General features: G+C 40.3%; 1 protein-coding gene and 1 pseudogene across 3 annotated transcripts in view; one reads left to right on the forward strand and one right to left on the reverse strand.

Moving 5' to 3' along the window:
• The window catches only part of LOC108590197 (gamma-tubulin complex component 5-like), a 58,508-nt pseudogene extending 51,747 nt beyond the window's left edge, over window positions 1-6,761 (reverse strand). The window contains exons 1-5 of the transcript XR_013520607.1: window positions 6,717-6,761; window positions 5,581-5,827; window positions 3,726-3,928; window positions 1,904-2,019; window positions 415-682 (exon numbers count right to left, since the gene is read on the reverse strand). The product of XR_013520607.1 is annotated as a gamma-tubulin complex component 5-like (transcript). The remainder of the gene's footprint in view (window positions 1-414; window positions 683-1,903; window positions 2,020-3,725; window positions 3,929-5,580; window positions 5,828-6,716) is intronic.
• A 13,299-nt stretch (window positions 6,762-20,060) lies between these two features.
• Window positions 20,061-20,260, forward strand: part of XKR3 (XK related 3) — a 45,034-nt gene continuing 44,834 nt past the window's right edge. For both annotated transcript variants that reach the window (XM_054236711.2, XM_054236713.2), the window contains exon 1: window positions 20,061-20,206. The gene's annotated coding sequence lies outside the window, so the exon portion shown is untranslated. The remainder of the gene's footprint in view (window positions 20,207-20,260) is intronic.

Raw genomic sequence — 20,260 nt, forward strand, 5'->3', positions numbered from 1 at the left:
CAGGTGATGAAAATGCTAATTATCCTGATCTGATCACTATCACTGTATCAAAAACCACTATGTACTCCACAAACATGTGCAATTATTATGTCAGTTTATAAAAACAATAGAAAAAAACAAATGGCTGGGAATTATTTTTTAAAGTTCCAGTCCTAAGGAATCTGGAGTGAGGAAAATGAATGTGGAACTTATTGTCACTTCCTTTTTAAACACGGCACTAAAAGCTTTCAATAAGACAATCTTTTTAAAAATCAAGAGCAGCATGATCATTAATTCTATTGTGATTCGTAATTATCACTGAAATAAGAAGGTGTGATGACTTGCAAACTACAAAATATTCAGGTATCAGGATGACAAGAGGGAGTAGGGTCAAGTGTCCCAACACCGAGAAGACACAGAACACGGAACAGGTACCTCCGGCTGTGGCCTGGCAGGTGGTGCTCTCTGCACACTGCAGGTTCTTCAGCAGCTGCATGGACTTGTCAGCCTTTATGATCTGCTTCAGGACAGCTTTGAGGAAGGACACCTTGGTGTGCTGCCTGCAGGAGGGCCCCTAGTCACTGCCGGAACTCGCACTTGCATTATCACTCATTTTTTTCTTCACTTTCTGTCTTTTCTGACACGCTGTATAATGTGTAAGTTGCATACCAGAAATCTGTGATTAACTGGAACATTTTTGTTTCTAAAGAGATTCAAAATAATTTTAAACTTTAACTTCTCTTCCTTAAAAGTGGTATACTTGTTCTAGTTTGTTGTCCAGACATTATAAAACATAACAATATTAATTATTAGTAAATTGAAACAATCTTTCAGCAAATGGGGCAGTTTTAATCTAATGTCAGTTTAGAGAGAAAAGGGAACGAATACTTTCAACAGTACAGGTAAAATTTAATTAAGTAGAAACAGTTTCCTGAATTGGAATTATTTAAAATATGACTAATTTGGTCCTCTTTAGAAGTAGAATACAAGTTTTTCCCATTTACCATCTCTACCGTTTTCCCTACCAAAATTCTTAACTGGACTACTTTTAACAATAAAATGATGGTCAATCATCACCCTACAAGAACAGTCAGAGTCCCATTTTTCACAGAAATTCTCACGTGAGACTGATGAATCAGGACACAGTGACAGACAAGAGACTACATGGAAGGGAGGTCAGTTCACTTATGTGAGCATCACATACATATTGCTACGCTTCCAAAACAGTAAGGACTTAAAGTTATCCTTCCTGATGCATTCAATGGACAGGGATAGCTATCAACAGAAACCATACATCTAAATACACCACATCATTTAAAATTGGGTTAAAAGAGTACCAATAGCTCTACATTATAGTTTATATGATTCTGTTCAGAAAAATCAAATAACTGAAGGGGAATTGTCATAAATGGATTAAGATTTTTCTTAATTGTTTTATTAAATATTATATTAAGGTATTGGTTGAATTCATTCATTTCAGAGAACAGTAAAAAAAATTACAGTAAGGTAAAAGAAATGAGTAGCTAATTCTGAGAAATAAATGTATTAGAGGCATACTCTGTAGTATTTCTGTATCTTTTTACTGATATCTTACACTGGAAATAGCGGAAACCATCTGATATCACCTAAACTCATTTTACGGGAAGCAGTGTACACTAGCTAGCCATAAATACACTACCATCCAGATATATGATTTGCTTAGAAGTTGTGAACTGACAAAACCTGGACAAAGATATTAATCATCAGCTGGTATTACTGATGCCTTCCACATAAATGAAATAGAACTAGCCTATGATGACTACAAGTTTTGTGATGTGGACTGTACTTTCTTAGTACTGTTTGAAACTAATGAAAAATTTGATTTTCACAGGGAGCAAACTGGTGACGCCAGCCCCCAGCGACTTTGTGCTCTGCTGCAGCTCACCTCTGGATGATGAACTCCCTAGTGTCGTCCCACAGGTGCCCATGCACAATCCATTCATCCACTGTCTGCAGGTAAGGCCACACCATTTCCATCCAGGGAGAGAACAGGAGGGAGACCTGTGGAGGCAGAGGGAGTATGCACGGTCAGCTCTCAGGGCTCCCCGGCCACTAGAACAAAAGGAGGTTTAAACATTTCTGAAATGCCTTGAAATTAAAAAATCCAAAATCATATGCTATAAAATCCGCATGAAAAACTCACCTAAGTATGCAAGCATCATATTGTTTGCAGTCCAGACTGGGAAACTTGAGAGTGAAAATGACACAGAGGCAGGTGTGACCTGAGACAGCCCTAGCAGGTGAGCAAGGTTTCCCTATTTAAATTGCACTACTAGCAAGGTGTCTATTAAGAGTGAGGAAATTATTTAATTCCAGTAGCTCTCAGAGGATAAAAAATGGCAGTGCTGAGAGAAAATCAAGCTCTTTTATATTGAAATGCAGTATTAAATTGGTGAGAAAAAAAGTCATACCAATGAACTAGAAAATACACCTAATATACATACCCAAATAAAACTGCAGCATTCTAGATTACAGCCTGTAGATTTTTTAATCAATATATTGTTTGAGACAGGGTCTTGCTCTGTCACACAAGCTGAAGTGCAGTGGTGCAAACATGGCTCACTGGAGCCTCGACCTTCCACACTCAAGCAATCTTCCTGTCTCAGCCTCTCGAGTACCTGGGATCACAGGCATGGCTACTACTACACAGCTCGCTACTTTTTTTTTGAGAGAGAGTGTCGCTCTATCACCCAGGCTGGAGTGTAGTGGCATGATCTCAGCTCACTGTAACTTCCTAGGTTCAAGTGATTCTCCTGTCTCAGCCTCCTGAGTAGCAGGGGCTATAGATGTTCACCACCATACTCGGCTGATTTTTGTATTTTTAGTAGAGATGGGGTTTCACCATGTTGGCCAGGCTGGTCTCAAATTCCTGGCATCAACACACCTGGCTACTTTTAAAATTTTTTATAGAGACAGGGTCTTAGTATGCTGCCCAGGCTGGTCTCAAATTCCTGGGCTCAAGTGATCTTCTCACCTCAGACTCCTAAGTAGCTGGGACTACAGGTGTGAGCCACTATGCCTGGCCTAGATTTGTATTTTTTAAATGCAATATAAAATATATAACATAAAATTTATCATCTTACCCATCTGTTTCTTTTTCAAATTTTAATTTAACTTATTTTTTCTAAAGACAGGGTCTCACTAAATTGGCCAGGCAAGTCTCAAACTCCTGGGCTTAAGCAGTCCTCCCTTGGCCTCCTGAAGTGTGGGGACTATAGGCATGAACCACTGTGCCCCACCCTCACCATTTTTAAGTTCAGAGGTTTTAAGTACATTCGCATTGTTGTGACAAATCTCTGGAACTTTTTCATGTCATGTAACTGACACTATGTACCCATTAAATAACAGCTCCCTCCTGTCCTTGGTAACCACCATTCCACTGTGTTTCTGTGAATGTGACTACGTCAGACACTTCATGTAACAGGCTTAGTGTTTATGTAAGGAAGCGTTATTGTACATGTCTACATACCTCGGCAAGGCATGTCTCACATGCTGCTTTGCCCTCACCTCATCCTTCTGAGGGTCTTGGCAGTCAGAGCTGAAAAGTTGTTTCCTACAGCCTCAAATTTGGAAGCTAATTTGACAACTCTGAACTGTCCAACAAGCCATCATTCCAGTATCATTAAGCACAGAACCATGACCAGCCGTTTCCCACCCCTGTGCTGTGCAGAATGGAGTCGCGTACTTTAGGCAGAAGTCTCACATACGGTTTGCTCAGAGGCCTCTCCAACATTGTCATATTCGAGGATGGCCTTGTACAGGGTGTTGAGCAGGTGGGAGGCCTGGACGACATTTCGAGTATCAGGTGGAACTTCTGCTTCTCTGGTACTAAACACTCTGTGCAGAACCTTGAGCTGAGCCAATCGAGGCGACAGCTTGTCCACCACTATTGCAAGAGTTACTGCAGCATCTGTAAATGTCAACAGATCAAACTCAATAGCAAGGAAAAATACATGCATCTAAAATGTGACATAAATGCTGGCGAATCATCAGGTTTACGAGCAGGCAGGGGAAATGAAGGATGGTGGATTTTGATCGCACATCACAAGGACCCAACTTCCCTAAGGAAGAACTCCTGCAAGTCATGGAGAAAAAGGTAACTCAGCAGAAAAATAATATATAAAGAAACTGTCAGTTCATAGAAAAGGAAAGATGAGTGGTTCTAAAACAAATAGAAGGTCACTCGACCTTACTTATAATTAAAGAATGCAAATTAAAATTATACTAGGTAAAGCAAAACACCTCCCCATGGGCCAATGTTAGTGCAGGAGGATGTGCCTACAGAGGGCTGCACAAGCTCCTGTGAGGCGATGGCACAGCTGGGACCTCAACATGGAAGTCACCATGTGGAGCCAGACATGTGATAAAATGGCCTGGAACTATACATGAAGATACTACACCCACCCCTGCTCAAAGCAAGTTTCTGCAACACTGGGAAACGGTATCAGGTCTGCAGCTTGGCTAATGGGCCAGGCCAGTGTTAGTTTCCCAGTTTTGATCACGTACTATAATTATGTGAGGTTTTGCCAGTGGGGGAAGCAAAGTAATGGGAACACAGGACCTCTCTGCATTATTTTCTGTGGTACTTCAAAATAAAAGTTAAGGGTAAAAGCTACATGGATTAACATTTTACATCTACCATAATGGTGAGGACCAAACGTCTGACAACACACAGATGGCAAGAGTGTGAGGCAACAGGTATTCATCTACATGGCTCACAAGACTATACATTTATTTACTTGTACCTCCCCCTAAAGAAAAGTGGCAAAACTCAGCAAAATCATACATGGCAATTCCATTTATAAGAACCTACCCTACATGGTCAGGTGTTGTATAATCCCAGCTCGTACCTGTAACACCAGCATTTTGGGAAGCTAAGGTGGGCAGATCACCTGAGGCCAGGAGTTCAAGAGCAGCCTGGTCAACATAGTGAAACCCTGTCTACCAAAAATACAAAAAATTAGATGGGCATGGTGGCATGTACCTGTAGTCCCAGCTACTCAGGAGGCTGAGGCAGGAGAATCACTTGAACCCAGGAGGCAGAGGCTGCGGTGAGCTGACATAGCGCCACTGCACTCCAGCCTAAGCAACAGAGTAAGACTCTGTCTCAGAAAAACAACAAACAAACAAATAAAAAACCAAGAAAGCTCTTCATATTTTTATGGTATTAACCTCAAAATTTAAATTAGAAATATTTGAAGAGAGTAGTGTAATGACTGTTACGTATGGGTGTATGTATATGCACTGCTTGTGTATGTTGAACTCTTTCTGGAAGGATGTGTAAGAACCTGAGGACCTGGCTGTCTCTGGGGAGGGGAACCGACTGGCTGGAGAACTGGAGAAGGAAGACAAATTTAGATTTTTCAGTCTAAACCCTCTGTAGTTTTTTGATTTTGAGAGATATGAATGGGTTAAAAATATAAATTTAATTTAAAAAATGAAGTATTCATGAGAACTACTTATTTGCCAGGCAACTTTCAAATTCTATATAATGAAAAATCTAAATGGCATTCCAATTATGAGTTATGTGTAGTACGAGTAAAACTGAAGAACATTTAATACCGTTACTGATGATGCACTTCTCAATTTCTGCAAGTTCCTCTTTGAAACCAATGACGTATTTGTACAGGGCCCACATGAAAGCCTGGTAGGTTCTAAAGGGAGCTTCAGGTGACTTCTTAGGAACAGACCCACTTCCAGGCAGCATACTTTCGGAACTGTGTCCCATGACTTCGTCAATGAACTCCTGGAGTCGAAATACAACCTGGCCATACGCTGCTATTTGTTCCAGCACAGATCGTAAACAGCTCTATGACAGAAGCAAACCGCAGTTATTCAAAGGTGATCTTCCGTAAACATTCAAATTCATTTCCCTCTCACTGTAAAATATTTCTTTTACAATTCTTTTAAATAGTATGTTTAGTAGAAGGCAAAGTCATAAAATGATGAATAATTTATACACAAAGGAAAAAGAGTGAGCATTAAATTCAACAGACTAGAAAATTATGGCTTATATTTTTTAAAAATATACATAAGGTAATCTACTTAAGGGAAAAAAATTACAGTATATAGCTTTTAAAATACAGAATGACAGATCTAAATAGCAGAAAATGCAAACTGAAATTAAATATGTCCCAAACAATATTAAGGAATTTTCTTAAGTACTATAAAGATGCACAACTCAATTTTTCTTTCTGGATATTAAATATTTATTTATTCATTTTTGAGACGGAGTCTTGCTCTGTCACCCAGGCTAGAGTACAGTGGCATGATTTCAGCTCACTGCAACCTCAGCCTCCCAGGTTCAAGCAACTGTCTTGCCTCAGCCTCCCAAGTAGCTAGAATTACAGGTGACTGCCACTGTGCCTGGCTAATTTTTATATTTTTTAGTAGAGACAGGGTTTCACCATCTTGGCCAGGCTGGTCTTGAATTCCTGACCTTATGATCTACCCACCTCAGCCTCCCAAAGTGCTGGGATTACAGGAGTGAGCCCCTGTGCCTGGCCTGGATATTAAATAATTTTAAATTAATCTTTTTTGCATAAGGAAGCACAAACGAGTTCAATTATAGTTAATTTTAATACTGCAAAATGTTCTAAAATTATATTGCCACAGTTTACATAAATCCTATTATTTCTTAAATAACAATAAATACAAATAACTTATGTTAAATGAGTTACTATAATATTGTTTCTCACAGTTACTTTCTCATCTACCAGCTGAAATATAAAGAGCTTTTTCATTCCTGAAAGTAACCTGAAATTAGATAAAAAAGATGAGTCTAGAAAAATATTCATGACAGTATGCCCAGAAAAAAAATTTTTTTACAGGGTCTCACTTTGTCACCCAGGCTGGAGTGCAGTAGTGATCACAGCTCACTGCAGCCTCAACCTACTGGGTTCAAGTGATTCTCTAGCCTCGGCCTCCTGAATGGCTGGGGCTGCAGGTAAATGTCACCATGCCTGGCTAATTTTTAAATTTTTTTGTAGAGATGGGGGCTTCACCATGTTGCCTAGGCTGCTCTTGAACTTCTGATCTCAAGTGATCCACCTGCCTTGGCCTCCCATAGCACTGGGATTATAGGTGTGAGCCACCATGCCCCGCTTCAGGAAATTTTTATTAAATATTCAGAATTAAGGGGTAACAAGGTCAGATAATAAGAAAATGGAAGACATCAATCTTTTCATCTGATTACCTTACGACTCAAGATATCTCAACATCATCTTACAGAGAAGTCCAAGACATATTGTCAGAGCATCTCCCCCATATACTGGATAACCCAAAGAGATCTTCCTATTTCTAAGAATGCCAACATGTCAATATCGTACTTTATAGGGAGAGCACTGGGACTTGGAATTTTAGGAGTAACAGCACCACGTGCTGCATTAGATTTCCAGCCTCCAGGTACGGGCACAGGCCCTCACTGATACTCTCTGTCTATTAAGAATAGCAGTAAACCTTGCTTTGAACTCAAGTGTTAAACAAGTGATGGACTAATCTAAGTAAATCATATGCTAAACTATTTAAAATAAAAATGAAGTAAATATGTCAAAATCTCTCAATCTCCACAGTCAAATCTGGTCTGAATTTTACACCTAACGGTCTATTCCTAGTTTGCATGTGAAAATGCTTTAATAGTTTTCTTTAATAAAATTTTTGCTTCGCAGTAATCAAGCATCATAAATAAAGACTATTAATTAAGTGAATATATCTTACCACAGGGTTTCCAGAATAACCTGAGTCTCGGTAACGAAAACCCTGTCATCTGGAACATACAATGGATCACTGCTGTACAAGTGTTAGTCCCTATGAGACAGCAAAGATAAACGTCAACAGAAAGGTTTCTAAGTAAGTAAATAATCTCAAAGAATATTTGCAATTTAGAGCTAACCTTAACTGGCTATGAATTAGCAAGTACACATAATAAATGGCTTAAATGCCCCCTATGTTTTGACATCACTCAAAATCCTGAGAAACACTTTCAGAACAGCTGCAATTGTTACATTTATTGCTGATTTAGGCAAATGTTTACAACTATGTGATGCTGTTTTCTGGAAAACATTGTCTATTTTTATAGTAAGTATACCAAAACAGCAATCAAATAATGCCCTAATATGTACCAATCCATTTACCTTGAAATTAACAAAAAAATTGAAATACAGATTATAATTAAATACTATAATTTTTTTATTTTCAACAATTAAATAATCAAAAACTATTCAACTAGAATTTTCAACACTGGCCAGGTGTGCTGGCTCATGTTTGTAATTCCAGCACTTAGGGAGGCCAAGGCAGGTGGATCACTTGTGGACAGGAGTTTGACATCAGTCTGGCCAACATGGTGAAACCCCATCTCTACTAAAAATATAAAAATTAGCTGGGTGTGGTGATGTGTGCCTGTAATCCCAGCTACCTGGGAGGCTGAAGCATGAGAACTGCTGGAACCAGGGAGGCAGAGGCTGGAGTGAGCCACGATTATGCCACTGCACTCCAGCCAAGGTGACAGAGTGAGACTTTCTCTCCCTCCCGCCAAAAATCAATAAATAAAAAATAAAAAATTAGTTGGGTGAGGTGAAGACTGCAGTGAGTTGAGATATCACCACTGCATTACAGCCTGGGCAACTACAATAAGACTCTGTTCAAAAAAGAAATTGTCAAAACCAAAACAAATTTAAATTTCAGAGAGGAACTGAAGTCACAAATCAAAGCCAAATGTTTAAACATCAAAGTTTTTTCTATTACCACATTAAATGAAAACTTTAGCTTCTTACCAGATAGCAGCTAAACTGGAGTGCAAATGTAAGCTATGAGGAAACTGGGAGGGCCTGGCTGTCCAGTACTGATGGACCACGTGATGTTCCAGCCAGCTTCGGTCATCTGGATCATCTGCTAGAAAGAAATGTAGTAAGTTTGAGTTATAATAGCTAACAACAACAATAACAACAACAAATACTGGGTCACACTATCTGGACTTACAGATCCATTCAAATGCATAGTTGAAAATGGCTTTTTAAAAATAACAGCAACCTGACACTAATACAGAAGATGGTGCTGTAGGACAAACTTCGGATTGCAGCTCCCAGTGAAACCACAGACGAAACTTCATCATCAACAATCTGGACGTCCACTCAGAGACCCAATCGGAAAATCAGCAACTACACAGACGAGAGGTGGATAAATCCACAAGGATGGGAAGAAACCAGCGCAAAAAGGAGGAAAACACCCTAAACCAGAACGCCTCGCCTACTACAAGGGAACACAACTCCTCACCAGCAAGGGAACAGCTGGACGGAGAATGAGTGTGATGAAATGACAATCAGACTTCAGAAGGTGGGTAATGAGAAACTTCCGTGAGCTAAAAGAACATGTTCTAACTCGGTGCAAAGAAACAAAGAACCTTAAAAAAAGATTTGAAGAAATGATAACAAGAACGGACAAGTTAGAGAGGAACATGAGTGAATTGAAGGAGCTGAAAAACACAACAAGAGAACTTCGCAAAGCATGCACAAGTTTCAACAGCCGAATTGACCAAGCAGAAGAAAGGATATCAGAAGTCAAAGATCAACTCAATGAAATAAAATGAGAAGCCAAGATGAGAGAGAAAAGTGCAAAAAGGAATGAACAAAGTCTCCAAGAAATGTGGGACTATGTGAAGAGAACTAACCTACGTTTGATAGGTGTACCTGAATGTGACGAAGAGAATAAATCCAAGCTGGAAAATACTCTTCAGAATATTATCCAGGAAAATTTCCCCAACCTAGCAAGGCAGACCAATATTCAAGTCCAGGAAATACAGAGAACACCATAAAGATATTCCACAAGAAGAGCAACCCCAAGGCACATAATCGTCAGATTCACCAGGGTTGAAATGAAGGAGAAAATGCTAAGGGCAGCCAAAAAGAAAGGTCAGGTCACCCACAAAGTGAAGCCCATCAGACTCACAGCAGATCTCTCGGCAGAAACCCTACAAGCCAGAAGAGAGTGGGGGCCAATATTCAACATCCTTAAAGCAAAGAACTTTCAACCCAGAATTTCATATCCAGCCAAACTGAGCTTCAGAAGTGAAGGAAAAATAAAATCCTTTTCAAACAATCAAGTACTCAGAGATTTTGTCACCACCAGGCCTGTTTTACAAGAGCTCCTGAAAGAGGCACTACACATAGAAAGGAACAACCAGTACCAACCATTCCAAAAACATACCAAATGCTAAAGAGCATCAACAAAATGAAGAATCTGCATCAACTAACGGGCAAAACAGTCAGCTAGCATCAAAATGGCAGGATCAAATTCACACATAACAATATTAACCCTAAATGTAAATGGGCTCAATGCACCAATCAGAAGACACAGACTGGCAAATTGGATAAAAAAACAAAACCCATCAGTGTGCTATATCCAGGAAACCCATCTCACATGCAAGGATACACAAAGGCTCAAAATAAAGGGCTAGAGGAAGATTTACCAAGCAAATGGAGAGCAAAAAAACGCAGGAGTTGCAATTCTCGTCTCTAATAAAATAGACTTTAAAGCAACAAAGATCAAAAAAGACAAAGAAAGACCTTACATAATGGTAAAAGGATCGATACAACAAGAAGAGCTAACGATCCTAAATATATATGGACCCAATACAGGAGCACCCAGATATATAAGGCAAGTTCTTAATAATTTACAAAGAGACTTAGACTCCCACACAATAATAGTGGGAGACTTTAACACTCCACTGTCAATATTAGACAGATCAACCAGACAGAAAATCAACAAGGATATCCAGGGCTTGAACTCTGACCTGGAGCAAGCAAACCTGATAGACATTTACAGAACTCTCCACCCCAAATCCACAGAATATACATTCTTCTCAGCACCACATCAAACCTACTCTAAAACTGACCACATAATTGGAAGTAAATCACTCCTCAGCAAATGCAAAACAACTGACATTATAACAAACAGTCTCTCAGACCATAGTGCAATCAAGTTAAAACTGAGAATTCAGAAACTAACTCAGAACCGCACAGCTTCATGGAAACTGAACAACTGGCTCATGAATGCTGACTGGATAAACAATGAAATGAAGGCAGAAATAAAGTTCTTCGAAACCAATGAGATCGAAGACACAACATACCAGAATCTCTAGGACACATTTAAAGAAGTCTCCAGAGGAAAATATATAGCAATAAGTGCCCACATGAGAAGAGTGGAGAGATCCAAAATTAATACCCTAACTTCAAAATTGAAAGAGCTGGAGGAGCAAGATCAAAAAAACTCAAAACCTAGCAGAAGACAAGAAATAACTAAGATCAGAGCAGAACTGAAGGAAATAGACACACAAAAAACCCTTCAAAAAATCAATAAATCCAAGAGCTGGTTTTTTGAAAAGATCAACAAAATAGACAGACCACTAGCCAGATTGATAAAAAAAAAAAGAGAATAACCAAATAGACGTAATAAAAAACGAGAAAGGGGAAATCACCACCGATTCCACAGAAATTCAAACCATCATCAGAGAATATTACAAACAACTCTATGCACATAAACTAGTAAACCTGGAAGAAATGGATAAATTCCTGGACACTTGTGTCCTCCCAAGCCTAAACCAGGAGGAAGCTGAAACTATGAATAGACCAATAACAAGGTCTGAAGTGGAGGCAGCAATTAAGAGCATACCAAACAAAAAAAGCCCAGGTCCAGATGGGTTCACAGCCAATTTCTACCAGACACACAAAGAGTAACTGTTACCATTCTTTCTGAAACGATTCCAAATAATCCAAAAAGAGGGAATCCTTCCCAAATCATTTTATGAGACCAACATCATCCTGATACCAAAACCCGGCAGAGACTCAACAAGAAAACTTCAGGCCAATATCCATGATGAACATAGACGCAAAAATCTTCAATAAAATACTGGCAAGCCGACTGCAACAGCACATCAAAAAGCTTATCCACCATGATCAAGTAGGATTCATCCCAGGGATGCAAGACTGGTTCAACATACGCAAGTTTATAAACGTAATTCACCACATAAACAGAACCAAAAACAAAAACCACATGATTATGTCAATCAACGCAGAGAAGGCCTTTGACAAAATTCAACAGCCGTTTATGCTAAAAACCCTCAATAAACTCGGTATTGATGGAACGTATCTCAAAATAATAAAACTATTTACGACAAACCAACAGCCAATATCATACTGAATGGGCAAAAACTGGAAGCATTCCCTTTGAAATCCAGCACTAGACAAGGATGCCCTCTCTCACCACTCCTATTCAATATAGTACTGGAAGTTCTAGCCAGAGCAATCAGGAAAGGAAAAGAAATAAAGAGTATTCAAACAGGAAAGGTGGAAGCCAAATTGTCTCTATTTGCAGATGACATGATAGTATACCTAGAAGACCCCATCGCCTCAGCCCCAAAACTCCTGAAACTGATAAACAACTTCAGCAAAGTCTCAGGATATAAAATCAATGTGCAAAAATCACAAGCATTCCTATACACCAGTAATAGACTTAAAGAGAGCCAAATCAAGAGCGAACTGCCATTCACAATTGCTACAAAAAGAATAAAATACCTAGGAATACAACTTACAAGGAACGTAAGGAACCTCTTCAAGGAGAACTACAAACCACTGCTCAATGAAATAAGAGAGGACACAAACAGATGGAGAAACATTCCATGTTCATGGTTAGGAGGATCAATATTGTGAAAATGGCCATACTGCCCAAAGTAATTTAAGACTCAATGCTATCCCCATCAAGCTACCATTGACTTTCTTCACAGAACTGGAAAAAACCACCTTGAACTTCATATGGAACCAAAAGAGAGCCCGCATAGCCAAGTCAATTCTAAGCAAAAAGAACATAGCAGGAGGCATCACACTACCAGACTTCAAACTATACTACAAGGCTACAGTAATCAAAACAGCATGGTACTGGTACCAAAACAGAGATATAGACCAATGGAACAGAACAGAGGCATCAGAGGCAACACAACATATCTACAACCATAAATCTTTGATAAACCTGACAAAAACAAGCAATGGGGAAAGGACTCCCTGTTTAACAAATGGTGTTGGGAAAACTGGCTAGCCTTGTGCAGAAAGCAGAAACTGGACCCCTTCCTGACACCTTACACTAAAATTAACTCCAGATGGATTAAAGACATAAATATAAGACCTGGCACCATAAAAACCCTAGAAGGAAATCTAGGCAAAACCATCCAGGACATAGGAGTAGGCAAGGACTTCATGAACAAAACACCAAAAGCATTGGCAACAAAAGCCAAAATAGACAAACGGGACCTAATCAAACTCCACAGCTTCTGCATGGCAAAAGAAACAGTCACTAGAGTGAATCAGCAACCAACAGAATGTGAAAAATTTTGGCAGTTTACCCATCTGACATAGGGCTGATATCCTCAATTTACAAAGAACTCAAACAGATTTACAAGAAAAAAACAAACAAGCCCACTTTAAAATGGGCAAAGGATATGAACAGACAGTTTACAAAAGAAGACATACATGAGGCCAACAAACATATGCAAAAATGCTCATCATCACTGGTCATCAGAGAAATGCAAATCAAAACTACACTGAGATACCATCTCACACCAGTTAGAATGGCAATCATTAAAAAATCTGGAGACAACAGATGCTGGAGAGGATGTGGAGAAAAAGGAACACTTTTACACTGCTGGTGGGAGTGTAAATTAGTTCAACCACTGTGGAAGACACTGTGGTGATTCCTCAAGGCCTTAGAAATAGAAATTCCATTTGACCCAGCAATCCCATTACTGGGTATATACCCTAGGATTATAAATCTTTCTACTATAAGGACACATGCACACGAATGTTCATTGCAGCACTGTTTACAATAGCAAAGACCTGGAACCAACCCAAATGCCCATCGATGACAGACTGGACTGGGAAAATGTGGCACATATACACCATGGAATATTATGCAGCAATCAAAAACGATGAGTTCATGTCCTTTGTTGGGACATGGATGAATCTGGAGAACATCATTCTCAGCAAACTGACACAAGAACAGAAAATGAAATACCACATATTCTCACTCATAGGTGGGTGATGAACAATGAGAACACATGGACACAGGGAGGGTAGCACTACACACTGGGGTCTGTTGGGGGGATAGGGGAGTGACAGTGGCGGGGGAGCTGGGGAGGGATAGTATGGGGAGAAATGTCAGATGTGGGTGAAGGGGAGGAAGACAGCAAATCACACTGCCACGTGTGTACCTATGCAACTATCTTGCATGTTCTGCACATGTACCCCAAAACCTAATATGCAATTAAAAAAATAATAAATAAAATAAAAATAACAGCAACCCAACAACATTTACTTACATATGATCATTTATTTTAAACCACACATAGTGGCTGGGTTCTATGGCTCACATGTATAATCCCAGCCCTTTAGGAAACCAGAATGGGATGATCACTTGAGTCTAGGAGTTCAAGACCAGCAACAGGTTTAGAAAGAAACACATACTAAATTTAATTAATGGAATTGAATAGTAAGTTTAAAAAAAGTCCCACATATAAAAATATATAAATGGTATATGTTAATAGTCCAATAACCATGAAGGAAATTAAAATAGCAACCAAAGACCTTCCCAACCACTCCCAAAGCCTCAGCACTGGTGCTAAACTTTGAAGGATTAGATAATGTCTATCTTACGTGAGTTGTTTGAAAAAGCATAAAAAGAGAAAGCCACCTAACATTTTATGAGGCTAATGTAATAGTGATGCTTAAACCAGATGAAGACATGATAAATGTAATTCATCAAAGAATAAAGACGAAAAATCTTACATTAAAAAAGAGCTAACCTGCTGGGCTCAGTGGCTCACACCTCTTAATCCCAGCCTGGGCTGGTCTCTAACATAGTGAAACCTCATCTCTACAAAAAAGCAAAAAAAAAAAAAATTAGCTGGGTGTGGTGGCATGCACCTGAAGTTCCAGCTTCTTAGGAGGCTGAGGTGGGGGACAGCTTGAGCCCAGGAAGTTGAGGCTGGAGTGAGCTGTGATCATGCTACTGCACTCCAGCCTGGGTGACAGATCAGGACTCTGTCTTTAAAAAAAAAAAAGGGAATCCAAAATTGAACCCAATCTAATAATGTACTAAAAAAATAACATGATTAAACAAATTTAGGTATAGAATTCAAGAATAATTCATTATCAGAAAGTCTATCAGTGTATTATTAGTATAAAAGAGAAAAGTTACGAGATTATCTCACAGATAAATAAAAGTATTTAACAAAATTTCAACATTTATTTATGATTAAAGACTTGTAGAAAAAAAGGAATAGAAAGAAATTATCTTAATCTGATAAAGGCTACATACCCTGAACTGATACCAAACAACCACCACACTTAATGGAGGAGTTTCAGGTATAACCCCCGTGTAGGATAAGACCTAGTTGCCCGGGAAGCCCACTCCTATGAGCTGTTGCTGCTGCTACAGGGTAGAGGGCTAGGCTGCTGGGCCAGAAAAGAGAATAGATCACGACATCACAGAGAAGACACAGGCATATGAACTAGCAGGAGGACATAAAACCGTATCTGCAGATGACACTAATCATCTACATAAGAAACTGAATGAAATCACCAAAGTATTATGATTCATATCACAATTCAATAAAAAGGCTGCACATAAGAAAACCAGTATTATTTCCTCTACATCAGGAATAAACCAAAGAATTATCATTCACAAAAATAAAAACTGTAACAGATGTAGAAATTAACAAAAGAACACTAGAGATCTTCAAAAACAAAATTTCCAAAATCTAGTAAAAGATAAGGAGTTACAATAAATGTAGGTATCAACATGTTAAGGCAATCAAACCTCCCCAAGTTAGATTTATAAATTTTCTGCAATCCCAATAAAAATTCCAGCTGGATTTTTTTTTTGAAATGCAGTTTTGCTTTTGTAGCCCAGGATAATAATAATGGCATAATCTTGGCTCACTGTATCCTCTGCCTTGCCTGGTTTAAGTGATTCTCCTGCCTCAGCCTCCCAAGTAGCTGGGATTACAGGTATGCACCACCGTGTGCAGCTAATTTTGTATATTTAGTAGACATAGGGTTTCACTATGTTGGTCAGGCTGGTCTCAGACTCCTGACTTCAAGTGATCCACCGGCCTCAGTGGTGGGGTTACGGGCAGGAGCCAGGTGGGCCTTTTTTTAAAAAAGTTACCATCTTGCTTCTAAATGGTCTATGGAAGAATAAAAGTTCGCAAATAGCTAAGCCAATTCTGAAAAAGAACAGAGTAGGCTGGGTGCAGTGGTTGGCACCTATAATCCCCACACTTTGGCAGGCAGAGGTGGGTAGATTAGTTGAGGTCAGAAATTCAAGACCAGCCTAGCCAACATGGTGACATCCTGTCTCTACTAATAATACAAAAATTAGCTGAGTGTGCTGGTTATGTCTGTAATCCCAGCTACTTGGGGAAGCTGAAAAGGGAGGAAAAAAAAAGAGCAAAGTGGGCTGGGTACAGTAGTTCACACCTGTAATCCCAGCACTTTGGGAGGCAGAGGTGGGTGAATTGCTTGAGTCTAGGAGTTTGAGACTAGCCGGGGCAACATGGTGAAACCCTGTGTTTACAAAAAATAGCTTGGTGAGGTGGCACTCGCCTGTGGTTCCTGCTACTTAGGATGCTGAGGTGGGAGGATTGCTTGAGCCCAGGAGGCAAAGGTCACAGTGAGCTAAAACTGTGCCATTGCACTCTAGCCTGGGCAACAGAGGGAGACCCTGTCTCCAAAAAAAAAGGAAAGGAAAAAAGAAAGCAAAAACAGAGCAAAGTGATTCTCCTGCTTCAGCCTCCCAAGCAGCTGAGAGGAAACCTGCCATCTATGTATTAAGACATAATATTATAAAGTCCCATAAATAACAGTCTGTTTCCAGGTCACACTGACACCAAGAGAAGATTAGAAAGTCTGGAATAAATACAGCTGCCTTCAATATCCACCAAGGATTGATTACAGGAATGCTGCAAACACCAAAATCTGTAGGTGCTCAAGTCCCTGATAAAAAATGGCATAGTGTTTGCACATAATCTACGCATATCCTCCCTTACAGTTTTTAATTTTAATTTTTTTTTGAGACAATGTCTCGCTCTGTTGCTGGAGTGTAGTGGCACAATCATAGCAAAATCAGTCCTTCGCCAATTAAAAAAAAAAAATGAAAACATTTAGGCCTAAGAAAGTTCTCAGAACTATAGAAAAAAATTACAAAATTACACTCCGCATGCATTAATTCAACATTAATTCTATAGTACTACTACTTAAGGATCATATAGAAAAGATTACTAGTAGTTTTAAAAATTGGTTTTATAGTGGCGATTCCTCAAGGACCTAGAAATAGAAATTCCATTTGACCCAGCAATCCCATTACTGGGTATATATCCAAAGGACTATAAATCGTTCTACTATAAGGACACATGTACACGAATGTTCATTGCAGCACTGTTTACAATAGCAAAGACCTGGAACCAACCCAAATGCCCATTGATGACAGACTGGATTGGGAAAATGTGGCACATATACACCATGGAATATTATGCAGCAATCAAAAATGATGAGTTCGTGTCCTTTGTAGGGATATGGATGAACCTGGAGAACATCATTCTCAGCAAACTGACAAGAACAGAAAATGAAATAGTGCATGTTCTCACTCATAGGCGGGTGATGAACAATGAGAACACATGGACACAGGGAGGGGAGCACTACACACTGGGATCTGTTGAGGGGAATAAGGGAGGGACAGCGGGGCGGGGGGAGTTGGGGAGAGATAGCATAAGGAGAAATGTCTTACCTGTGTGTCCATTTCTTCACCTTCCATCAAGTATTTTTCCCAAGTCAAAATCATCTGTCTTTTCTAAAATGTGACAGAAGAACTTCATTAGCTTTCTTATATCTATCTTCAAAAAAAATCTCAAAACTAAAGGAAAAAAGACTAATAAGACTCAAAATAAAATACAATCAGATAAAAATTCAAAACTATTGAAACATTTGTTAAATTGATATTCTAAAGCATTTAACATTTTAATTAACTCATTCTCAAAGGTGAGTGTTCTCTTTCTCCTACGGTTTTTTGCCTTTATTCATAATGAAAGGAGATGCTACTTTTCAGTTAGAGATTAGTACAATTTTTTCCTCATCCAAATTAACAAATACACGAATTATAAAAATCCCTACCATACTGTGATTAACTTTTGTGTCTTTCTTAAAGACCAAGGCTATAACTTCTTTAATTTCTAGGGCCTAGAATTCTAAATGGCCACAATTTAAAAAAATGTAAACATGAACTATTCATTTTTCCAAGCTTCGTAACATTAGAGCATAGCCTATGTAACTAATGTATATGTATATAGCATAGCCTATGCAACTAATGTATATGTACGTAGCATAGCCTATGCAAAAAACGTTTTGCCTTTTTTCTTATTGCAGCCAGCAATCTGTACTTAAAAGAAATAAAATTTCACCACTGAAAACCACATGTGATTCTATCCCAGTAAACGGCTGAATGGAACACCACTTTACCTCTAATTTAGGTATAGGTAATGTAGTGTTCCAATTTATGAAGGCAAATAGTAACCTCTACTGTCTCTCCCAGCTCTAAAATGATGAACATCTGCCTACTGTTATTTAGAAATATTAATAGAAAAATAACTTGGGATTCAGCATTTAAGTTTATTATTTCACACATTGTATATTTTTATAAGTTACAGTTAAGAATTCAGTTTATTACTTCAGATATTTGGCATGTTTTAAAAGAATCTGAAAGCCCTGTATTTCTATTATAAACCAACTAACTAGACACTTTATGGGCTATGATTATTAAGGTAACTAGGATTATAGGTTTTGAAAACCTGATCATTATTCAAGAAGATTTTTACTGAAATTAAACAGGTAGAACATTAACATTCTTTTACTAATAATTTCATTATTAATAACGAAATAATGTATTGTTTAATTTATATCTCACATAAAGAAAAATAGGAGCTCTCACTCCACCTAAATATCTAAACTCTGCAAGTCTTTAAAAATTAGTTACAAGAGGCCGGGCGTGGTGCTCACACTTGTAATCCCAACACTTTGGGAGGCCAAGGGGGGCAGATCACAAGGTCAGGAGATTGAGACCATCCTGGCTAACACGGTGAAATCCCGTGTATACTAAAAAGAAATACACACACACACACAGAAATTAACCAAGTGTGGTGGCACAAGCCTTGGGTAGCTGAGGCAGAGGTTGCAGTGAGCCAAAGTACATAGAGATGGAGTCGCTACGTTGCTCAGGCTAGCCTTGAGTACCGACTGGGCCTCCCAGAGCCCTGGGGTTGCAGACGTGCACCCCGGCCCGAAAGAACCCAGTCCCACGCTTACCCAGAAACTATCAGGAGAGGCTGGTCAGTGTCCAGCGGGCGGTGACAGGGCCTGCTAGGGCTCCCCGTGGCCTCGTCCGCCGCAGCCCCGCACTCCGCCCCAGCTCGTCCTGTTCCAGGGAACCCGCGCCCCGCCCCAGCGGTTCCTGTTCCGGGAACCCGCGCCGCGATCCCCAGCCCTGACCGCTATGCCCCGCGCCGCGACTCCCCCGCGACCCCCCGCCCTGTGCCGCCCCACCCCGCCCCACGATCCCCAGCCCCGCGCCGCGACCCCCGCCCTGCACCGCTCCGCCCCGCAATCCCCGCCCTGCGCCGCTCCGCCCCGCAATCCCCAGTCCCGCGCCGCGACCGCCCCGCGACTCCCCGCCCGGAGCCCCACACGCTCAGCCCCGCGCCACGCCGCCCCGCCTCGCACCTTAAGTTGGACCAGGCGAAGTTTAGGGCGAGCTGGAAGTTGGCGTCTGTCTCGTCCTGGAGGCCGGCGACACTCCAGACGAGCTCCGGCAAGTCGCGCTCCTCCTGCGGGTCCAGCGGGCTCCAGGCTGCACAGGCCGCCCCATGCTCCGCGCTCCTGCAGCGCGCGCCTGACGGCTGTTTGCGTGAGAGTTCGGGCAGCTGTTCGCGCGAGAGTTTGGGCTCGCGCGACAGTCGCTTTCTGAGCCGCCGGTTTTCTCGCATAGTTTGAGCTATCATGCCGGGCAACTGGTGAACGGGCAGTCAGTCTCAGGAGCCTTCAACCGCCCGCTGTGCCGGGTACTGCGTGTGCATTTTCTGCTGTGCATTTTCTGGTCGGTAGGTACCCTTTCCGGGGCGCGGTTTAGAGGTGCGGGGACCTCGAGTCAGGTT

The sequence above is a fragment of the Callithrix jacchus genome, chromosome 7 (assembly GCF_049354715.1).
Source record: "Callithrix jacchus isolate 240 chromosome 7, calJac240_pri, whole genome shotgun sequence".
NCBI classification, from domain to species: Eukaryota; Metazoa; Chordata; class Mammalia; order Primates; family Cebidae; genus Callithrix; species Callithrix jacchus.